The 11,274-nt window shown below is 34.9% G+C and overlaps 1 pseudogene; it reads left to right on the top strand.

The window, feature by feature from the left end:
* Positions 1-1,188: 1,188 nt before the first annotated feature.
* Positions 1,189-8,508, top strand: LOC149205216 (uncharacterized; annotated as a pseudogene).
* Positions 8,509-11,274: the final 2,766 nt, after the last annotated feature.

Below are 11,274 nucleotides of genomic sequence, written 5' to 3'. Positions count from 1 at the left end.
ATCTAATAAATATTCGCTATGGCATTATTTAGTCAGAGCTTTATATTGGAATCCGAATTTGTTCTGAGTTGAATGTAAATATGGGCGCACTTGTTTGATTGGTCTTTGAATCTGATATTGAAGGCGCATATACAAGATTTGAGTTTGAGTTTGAAGGCGCATATGTGGTGTGGAAGTGTGTAAATCTGAATTGGAAATGCAGGTTTTGAATTTTTTCACGTGAATGATGGCATTGATATGGTTTAAAGAGGCATTTGAACATTGTTTAAATGAATGCAGGTTGTATGGGCCAGATTGCCCATAGGGAAAGTAAGTAAATTACATGAGCGTAGATCGATTTGCCATAGGAGTGACCATATTGTGTTATTTGGCATTTGAATTTTGGGTTTGTAGAACAGAAAGAATCCACAGTGATGTTGGAGAATGGAAATTCACTTGGATCGTGCAGGTATTGTGTTGTTGAATTTTGATTTGAGTTTTACTGACAAGAAATGAAGTGAGAATTGATGATTACAGCAAAGAAGAAACTCAGCAAGGAAGGAATTGTTGCTGAAAGCATAAAGATTTGTTGGACAGAACTGCAGGAGTGATGAGATTGAAGTACAGGTAAACGAAAAGACAAGATCAGACTGAGATCTTGAAGGTAAGGTGATCTGGGTTTATTTGAATTTGAAGATTGTAGTCTTTGCATTAAAGCGGAAGTATTTTTGCAACTCCCAAAAGGAAAATCCATAGAAGACATGTTTAAAATTGCTAACAGAAAACTGGTGAAAGCATAGGTGTGGCAGAACCTTGAGGAAATCCAATAAAGATTGGATAAGGAAGACAGTTGTAAACAGGGAGATGAGTTGAAGCCAGGAAGAGCAAAGAGAAATGCTCAAAGGAGGTTCCGGAGATAGAACCAATTGCTTGCCAAAAGACCGAGTGAGGAGGACTTGGTGAGGTAAGTGGCGGCAGGACAAGACTTGCTGCGAAAGAGGCTTTAGTGCAACTCATAGTAAAGTGAGTAAGGAACTCATAGAGATGGAAATGATGATGACTAGTGACAGTCATAACAAAGGTTCTGAAATAAATCACAGCAGAGGACAAAAGGAGAAGGATGCCAAGGCAGTTGGCATACAGAGACAGTTAAGCAAAGAGGAATATGAAAGGGAGAACGCTGAGATAGCAGTTCAACTTGAGGTGTTAATGGAGATGTTGCAAAGAAATGAGGAAAACCAGAAGCGTGGTTATGTCATGAGAAAGAAGTTGAGGTGGCAGAGACTACGAGAGAAGTGGAATCATCAGGTAAATTTGCAGTTGATAAAGGAAATAAGGGAACTTGAACAGGTTATAGATGCCAGACAGAAGAGAGAGAAGCTCGAAACAGTTGAGCTACAGCAAAATGAAGATGCTGAAGAAGAGGTTGAAGTTTCGCTATGTTACCCAGAGAGTGGACCATTACTTTTTGAAAGTGATGAAGAGCTAGAGGAGTTGAATCATATGAATGATTCAAGGCAGCCCAAAGATTTGACGACTGAAGCATCAAACAAGACCGTAAGGTCTTGTGATTTTAAAACTAATGATTTGTGTGTGATTGCAGGTTTAGAAGAAGAAGAAGAACATCTACTGAAGGATGTTAAGGAAGATTTAGCAGAAGAAAGACCATGTGAGGAAATGGAAGATCGTGTAAAATTTCCAAAGTCTACTCCAAGTAAAATCATTGAATTATATAAAGAAATGGATTTTCAAAGGAGGAAATTGGAAGAACAGAGGATGAATGTCCAGGATAGATTGCTGATGAAGGATGACAAAGCAGTTGTCATAAAAGAAGTTGCAGATGATGAGCAAAGGAATGTTGCAGAGGGAAAGGAAGATTGGGAGGCCGCAACATTCATAGTGATAGTACAAACTGAGCAAGCCGTCTTAGCTCAGCAGACCACTGGAAATCAGTAGCCGGGAGATTATTTGGACCAAGAGATTGAAAGTATCAGAAGACTGATGACTAAAGAATCCCGGAAGAGACCAGCAGCAGGAAGAAAGAAAAGGAACGACAACAAGAGAATGACAGTGAAAGATTGCAAGAGCAGAGCAAGTGGAGCACTACAGCACAAAATATGGAAACCTGGAACACAACAGCAGATGACAACAACAGTGAAGCAATCGGCAAGCACAGAAGGATTACAAAATAAAATTTGGGATCCAGGAGGAGATATCCAGACTTATGACCAGGTGGTCATGAATTTTCTTACATGGGGAGTCTGATGCAGGAGCATCAAGACCTTTTCCTCCATTTGTAAATATGGGGTGTGATAATGTTAATTTGTAAATATGGGGTGTGATGATTTTTAATATTTTATTAAATAATTTGAATTAAATAGGAGAAGGTGAGGATTTATGTAATATCCTTTTATTAATAAAAGGATATGAGGAAATTTAATAAATTGAAGGATTTTAGGGATAAAAACCTATCCTTTAGGGATGTTAAGAAATTTAGGGGTTTGTTGAGGATTTTAAGAGATTGAGCATTTAATTAAATGATTTCTTTAAATTGTATAAATAGGAGGACTTTTTGTGAGAAAAGGACATTGAGAGTGTGAGTGAGTGAGTGTGAGTAGTGAAAAGGTTTCTGTTTGGAGCCTCCAGCAGTCTGTAAAGGGCCAATAATTGGGGAAATCAGGCCACAAAGGAGGACTTTCATGTCAGGTTTGCATGATTAACGAGGAATCTGGTTTTTTTGTTGAATTCCATTATATGGTTATGAGACTGTTTTTTATGAATTCCATGCAATAGAATGAATCGAATTTTATAAGGTATTGTGAGATCGATCTGAAATAATCGATGACTGACATGGTTAAGTTTATAACATAAACTTGTGGAAAGTTGAACGCATTGAATTGGGTGAAATTTTGTGGGAATGATTGTAATCCAAGCACTGAGTCTGCGGGTTTGTAGGGCTCGATTCTTTTAAATATGATTGCTTGACTGAAATGGGTACTGTGTAAAACATCTTAATGGAACTTTCCAGTCTTGTAATGTAATTATTGGGTTGTGAAATTCTGGAGTTTGAAATCTGTTGAGATTTTGTTAAATGGAATAAACATACACAGGAATTAATTTCCAGAATTCATCGTAGGGTCACTTGACTACAGAAATCGTGTTTTATAGATCTTCTACAGATCTTTTGAAATTCGAACCATGGCTATATAAATGCAGCGTTGAAAATTCTTCAAATTCAGAATTGGACAAACGGTAATCAATGGCGCAGGCGATTGTTTTTCAAATTCGGCTTATTCATCTGAAGTTCGATTAGAACCGATTTTAATGATTGCTGTAGCAGTGAAGGAAAATACGGAATGTTTTGTCAAAAGGATGAACGCTGTCATTAGAAGACACAATTCCGGAATGAATAACTGAATGCTGTCATTAATTCCAGAATGAATGCATTGTTAAACTGAACGCTGTTTTGAAGGTGGCTAGAATGCAATTGGAAGAAGGATTGCCCGGGTAAGGGTATGCAGAGCGTGTTAAATGCAACCAATCTTAGAAATATGTCGAAGTATGAGTTTAAAATACATTGAGGGACGTCATCTTGGCCGAAACATGTTATTTTCATGCTTTATGGATTCACCCAATTGCTGAACTTCGCTTGACTGCGTGTCTTCATAGTAGGTTCTACACCACCCAATTGTCCCGCGTTGTATGGAGCAAATACCGAAGTAATTTGTGAAATTTCAAATAGAGCTTACACAATACTACTTGCCTTGGTGTGTTCATTTTTCTCTGTTAAATACGACATACAGAAAATCAGTTCAATTGCAAAACCCATTGCCAAACCATTGAAGAGTTCTTCCAAGGCTAAACGTAAATAAGCAGTGCAAGCTGGCATTTGCTTTCTTGTTTGGCCAGAAACCTTCATGCCTGACAGTTTCTCCTAAATGAGGATCTGGTTTTATCAAAGAAATCGCTAAATGCTATTCCTGACAGAATTACATGTATAGGCTCAGACATTATTATTACAAAAAGGGCATTTCCATTGGCTGCTTCCTTCAACGCTTACCTAAAAATTCTGCTACTTCATTTTGAGAGAGGAAGACACATATAACTGTGCAAGTAGGATGGTTTCATTGCTGTACTTTTTTTTTGAAGACCATTGCAATATTTCCAAAAAAAGGAGGTCGCAATGCATTTGTTGAGGATCTTTATGTTGTGTGTGGAACACAAATGATGAATTTGCCAGTGATTGATGTTTTGATTTGGGTGAATGCTGAGTATGCATTTTTATGCATGGTAATTTGAAGATCCTGGGTATGGCAAGCTCCAGGCTTGCGTCATAGAGATTAGTAAATAGTATTTCAAGGGAAGACATAACACGTGAAATCATGCGCAGAGAGTATTTTCCTGCATTGATATGAAAACTTTTCACATATAGGAGCATGCCCCCCAAAAACAGCAAGACATAGACTACTATCTTGGTTGAGAAGTTGGCTTCTCTAGAACAGAGTGGAGCAACTTGCAGAGAAATTGAAACTTGTGAACTCACAACAATATCAGGACCCTAAACTTCACATGACAGTGAAGCAACTAGCAATGTTCAAGAAAATTAAGATGTATTTATGAAAAGAATCAAAATTAGAGGCAAAACTAGGCATTCTTGAGGAAAATATGAAGGAAATAACATATTACAGAACAAAATAATGAGGTCAATCTTAATGAGGATTAAAGATCCAACAATTCATGTGTTATCTCCAACACTTGGAAACTCAAAAACCTCCCAATGTAAGTGTTCTAGAAATTAATAGAAAGATATCGACTTTAGCATGGGAAGCAACAATGATGAGAAATGAAGCCTTAGAGATAGGGAAACAAATGACCCAACGTAGGTTGAAATTTCTACTATGATCTTATTTTGTTTACATGTGATCACTCATAGTCTAGATTACCAACATTTTGAGTATGTTAAACATAAATTGAAAGCTTCCTCCTTCATTTTTAAACCAAATGCTAGGAAGACATTCTACAAACACATGGAGGATTTTGAGTCAATTAAAGCAAATAATGAAGTCAACATTGATGCAGGGAAGTCCCCCTCCTTTTATAATAGTGTACACAAATTAGGTGAACAAGGATTCAATTCATTTCAAAAGAACCTAGAAATAGTTAATGTTGACCTAGTAGAACTTAAAATTGATGATCATCATGACTGGCTCAAAGTATGGCCAAGGGAAGGCATCTAACTTATGAAAATTTTAAATAAATTTGATTTTAGTTTATATAATAACTAAATAAAATAAAAATGTTGCCATGTTTCATAGGATTCTATATAATCTTCTACATCTAAACACAATTTCCTAAAGAACTATAATAAACATTGATTAAAGAATTAATCCATACTTGAATTCATCATTTAGACAAGTAGATCCTTCTAGGAATAAGTTCAATTTTTTTATCTTGCAACAGGGACACAATTCATGTTTTCTCATAACATAGGTACAAAATCCTTCACTTCAATTCATATGGATCACACAATCCAATATGCTCATTTGAATTGAATGGACATATAAGCCTTTACCATGTCAGCAAATAAAACATCAACAACTTTCTAGTGAGAAAGGTAAGATCGCTCAGTACGAGTGTACTAAATACTCATAATATGAAAGAAGAAAGTGTTGAGAAAACATATGAGATCTCCAAAGTCAACCATGGCTAGCCCAATAGTAGTTTTAACTTGAAGTGTCCTATGCTTAAAACACTTACATGGCTGCCAGGCACAAAGCACGGATGAGTAGAATATGCCACCCATAGTTACCTAAAGACTGTAAAAAACAATGATTGCCATACATTAAATAATAAATTACTCACCCAGAATGAATAGAATCATGAACTGAAACTTCACACCAACATAGTTCATAAAAAAATGACAACATATTTTCATAGTGTGACATCTTAACCTGAATTCAACCCGGAACTGAGAAGAGCATTAAGACACTAATAAAGTTACAGTCACATGAGAACACATATGAAGGGATTGAAACTAGAATCCATTCTATTAATTATTAGGATACAATCAATCAATCTGTTGATCAAGAGACACATGAGACATCAATTCATAAGTAGGACATTTGCAAGAATGGTCCGAGGAATGTTAATTTCTTACTCACTTTTGGCTCATATTATGTAAGCTAAAATTATTTTATCGCAAGGAAAGAAGATGTTTTAACAAAAAACTCTAGAAGTTAAGAAGATGGACTTCTTAGTGAGTAGAAATGAAATACAATTTAACATATACAAGCCACCAAAATTTCTGCAAAAGATGGTTTTCAGTAACTTTTGTTTTCCATAGTTCTTTCCTCTACACATCATGAAATGAAATATCATTAAACTTATTGTTTTCCCTCATACAAATAAGTTCCTATTTTTACCACTTTGAATTTTTGGTGAGCATGTTAGGTTCATCTTGGGATTCTATATCATAGAAACTGTTACACAATTTACTGTAAAAAAAAATAGATTGAAAATCCTGATAAAGAACCAACGTTTATGTCATCAAAGTGTGTCATTGTAGATACTGTCAAGTTCTAATGTTTAAAGAAATGTAGGAGATAAGGTATGAAGTGAAGACCCATCTATTTAAAACCCTAGTCCATGCATTTTCCAAGGAAGGTAAGCTTGATGTTGCATTGTCTTTGTTGGATGAAATGAAAAGAAATGGATTGGGTGTAGATATTGTCTTGTATAATCTTTGCATAGATTGTTTTGGAAAGGTAGGTAAAATAGATATGGCCTGTAAGTTCCTTCATGAAATTAAGGCACAAAATATCACACCAAATGAAGTAACTTATACAACTATGATTGGCATACTTTGCAAAGTAAATAGATTGGATGAAGTGGAAGAATTGTTTGAGAACACAAAACTCACCAGAAAGGTTCCATGTGCTTATGCATATACCATGTTAATTATGGGATTTGGAAATGCTGGAAAGTTTGATGAAGCTTACAATTTACTAAACATAATGAGATACAAATGGATGCAAACCTAATGCCATAACCAAGGAAACTTTTAAGGATGGAAATTTTTCTTGAAGTTTAAAAACATTGGTGAATCTCACTAATCGCTAATATGCAAACTATAAAATTTTTATTGAGATATTTGTAAAATTAATCAAATTTATAATGATTTCATATAGTCTCTATATAATGTTGGTGATTTTTAAGGTAAAATAATTTTATTTTCTAAAATTTGGGCGAATCATCTTTTATAAAAATTGAAAATTGGTGAATCTTTTTGGTGGAAAATCATGGAAAATTAGCCTACTGGGCGAATGTTAGCCCCTAAAATTTTACATGGCCATAACATATAATTGTATTCTTCATTTCCTTGGAAAGAGAAGTAGAGTGGATGATGTTTATGGCCTTTTCACTGAAATAAAAGAAGATACATAATCTAAACACTCCACCTACAATATTATGTTTGATATCCAATGCAAGGAAGATAGATTAGATGATGCTTACAAAGTGCAGGATACAATAACGCTGACAAGTCTATTTCCAAATGTAATGACAGTTAACATCATGATTGATAGGTTGTGCAAGATTCAGAGGTTGGATGATGCCTACAACCTTTTTCAGAGTTTAAGAGAAAACGATTGTAGGCCAAATGCAGTAACATATTATTCTCCGATTGATGGTTTAGGAAAGCAATGCAAGGTTGATGAAGCATACAGGATATCTGAAAGCATGTTGTATTACATATTCTCTGATTGATTATTTAGGCAAGCAATGCAAAGTTGATGAAGCATGTTGTATTACAATCATACACCAAACATTTTTGTATATGCATATCTCATTAAGAACTTTTTCAAGTGGGGTAGGAAATATGATGGGCATAAAATATTTAAGTACATTACTAGTAGAGATTGCACACTAGATAGAACTCTTTGTAATGTATATATGAGCTCTGTTCTTAGAGAAAGGGAGATTGATAAGGCCTACAAAATATTTGAAGAAATTGAAGAGCATGGATGTGTTCCAGATGTTTGTACTTACTTTATACTAATGCATGTTCTTGTAAAGGATAGTGAAGCACATGAAACATACAAGTTGTTTTATGCAATGAAGGAGAAAGGTTGTGAACTTGATATTTTTGCATATAACACTACCATTGATGGTTTTTGCAAGTCAGGAAAGGTGAAAAAATCCTACCAACTCCTTGAAGAAATGAGGATAAAGGGCCATTCTCCTAGTGTAGTTTCTTATGGAGCACTTATTGATGGACTTGCAAAGGTTGACAAACTAGATGAAGCATACATGCTTTTTTAGGAAGAAAAAGCCAAAGGCATAGTTTTGAATGTAGTTGTTTATAGCAGTCCCATAGACGGGCTTGGAAAAGTAGGCAGAATAGACGAGGCATACTTGATTATGGAGGAAATGATGCAGAAAGGCTTGAAACCGAAATCATATATATGGAATTTTCTACTTAATGCTCTCGTGAAGGCAAAGGAGATAAATGAAGAAGTAGTATCTTTTTAGCCAATGAAATGTTTGAAGTGCTCTCGAAATTTTGTTACTTATAATTACACCGATAGGCATTTATATGGTGAGGTTTGTGGTGGAGACATTATTCAGATCCATCGTCCTCAACACAATATTGAACACATGTCTCACCTTTTTTTCCCATCTTCAATGATCTCTTTGAGTGAACCTCATCATAAGTGAACTCAACGATTACCCGTAAGTGTGTTCAAGAAGGATTCCTCCTTTGTTTTTCTTTGCAAAAATATTGGGAAAAATTTCAGCATTGCTTCTCTAGCTTCAAATCAGTAGACATTTTGAGATTAAAAGTGATTTCTCACTTGCAAATTCTTTATCTTTTTCTTTCTAGCTTCCATTATTCATGTTTTCCCCTCAGATTTGGTCAATATGTAGGAAAATTTGGTATTGTTTCATTGCCTGCTTCCGATCATTCTCGCTTCAAGCTCTTTTGGGTGTAGTTTACCTAAATGTTGTTAACTTTATGCATTTTTGTTCTTACAAACTAGAATTTCTATTGAAGTCCTTTACCTAACATGTATTCTCTTCTTCTTCTAAGATAATAACTTCAGGGACTTCTTTTTCCCATTTTTGGTGTACTATGGCCAATATTTTTGTGTTGTATTTGGTCGCAATACAAACAAATTGTGATCTCTTCTCCATCTATAACTACCTCCTTCGATCGACTCCTTCACATAAGTATGATCATTATTAGGTAGAGGAAAAAATTAGGTGAAGAAAAAGAAACTGAAGTAAACCGAAGGGGTAAAAATGATTCTCTTGTGGCCAAGATTCTTTAGTAGGAGCAGTTAGAAGAGAATGGTCGAGTGCAATGACAACTAGACTCCAAGTACACACCTTGCAAGAAAATTCTATTTCTACCTCTAAAGTTTGTTCCTTTTTACTATCTCATGAATATAGACTACCCAAAAAGAATTCGAAAGCGATCCATAAGGGCATAAATCATTGCATTAAAGAAATATAGGCAGACTATTTGTTTATGTGCTCACACTTGTTGTTATGTTGGGGTCTATTTTGAAGGGAAAGAATCATAATTGCATGGTTTATGGTTGTAGATGATATTAAAGGGTTCAAAGTTTAATATTCAAACCATGTTGTGTGTACTTTTCATTTTAAAATTTTCCTCAGAGGTTTTCATCTTTACATTTACTTCAAGATTTTGGGGATGTTGATTTTTTTTCCTTTATAGAAAATAATTTAATTAAAAAATAAATTGGTTTATGGTTATAGAAATTATTGCTAGAAGGCACCATATTGTTGTGTCTAACAATTATGATTGTTTTTATTCTCGGGAAGGGAGAATTGATATGTGATAGCACCTAAAACCCTAAACCCTAGACTTTCATTTCATTGCCAAGTGCATGAGATTTTGGGAATGTTGCTTGAAGTGCTTTAGGTTATTTATTATAATAAAATTTTAATTACATTGTTAAGCATCTCCCTATTGTAAATCATATGTATGATTCAGACCCATAAATTTCTTTTTACAGTCATTCGAATCCTTTGTAAAATTATGGATTCAATCATGTCTGGCCATACTAACTTCAAGTCAGTGGGAATCTTCCAAGATAACTAGTCGAAATTGTTTTCCAGTAAACTTAGATTTGACATTTTCAATTTGTAGTGGAGATAGACAAGAGTAGGAATTGCCCTAATTTGTGTCCTCTGTGAAGTCAAGCTATGGCCAGAGCATCCTATGTTTCACACACAGGTGGAATGATGTCCTTTCTAATTTAGTGAAGGACAATCCGAGAAGTTCATCACAAGGGCAATGAGTATTCAAAGGTGTGAACACAAACTTGGTGGAGTTGTACGAGTGTTGAATAAAAACTAGGGTTTTGGGAATGAAGTGATAACTAATTCTATTGGGGAAATACTGCACAAGAGGCTCCAGGGTTTTTTCAATTTCAATTTTTTTCAATTAGAGGAAGGATAGTTTTGAGCACCTATTGAGTTATGGAAAAGGTATGTGTATGCTATTTATTTCATCACCCTTTTCTTTAGTTATATCCCCTTTATGAGGAAAAATACCAAATGGAACAACTATTGTTCCCTAACCAGGAAACAATGCACAGGCAGCAAGCTAAGGATGGAGCATGCAGTTATGGATAAGAACAAAGGAAATCACAACGTCGACACAAGGAAGGAAAGCTATCTAAAGATGGAAGATTGTACGAATCCCTTAGGATCTCTGAGATCTTGAGGGATCGTTGTTACTCTTTATCCTTCTTAATGCTTGGCCATTACGAAAGGCAGTGATTGTAGAGAGAAAGGGAGATTATTATTCGAGAATTACTGTCGTATTTATACTTTGATCATCGACTCTCATTGCTGAAACAGAGTACGGATTGGCTGTAACTATTTTGCAAATTATCAATATATAAATCATTGTTGTTCCTTCTCATATACTGAAGTAGTCTGATGGTGTTCACTAGTAGCTAAGGTCCCAGCCCTGGTGGATTCACTTGTTCCTATACCATTATTTTATGATTTTTGTTGTGTGATGATTTGGTTTGATCTCCATTTACTGTAATTTCATAATGTTGCTGTTTCATATTTTCATTTTTAATGGAACTGTTCTATTTTACATTCTACAGTAATATTGATTCTGTTATTGGTATTTCATATTTATTCATTTAGCTCAGTATTCTATTATTTCTAATATAGTTATTTAATTCTGCATGCTATCTTGAGATTCTCTACTATAATGAGCATTGATTACTGCTATCTCTGCTCTCAGATTGA

The sequence above is a fragment of the Pinus tabuliformis genome, chromosome 1_2 (assembly GCF_031772625.1).
Source record: "Pinus tabuliformis cultivar Carrire ecotype Pingquan chromosome 1_2, CPIR1, whole genome shotgun sequence".
Classification (NCBI taxonomy): domain Eukaryota; kingdom Viridiplantae; phylum Streptophyta; class Pinopsida; order Pinales; family Pinaceae; genus Pinus; species Pinus tabuliformis.
Note: the sequence above shows the minus strand (reverse complement) of the source record. Positions and strands in the feature narration are given on the sequence as shown.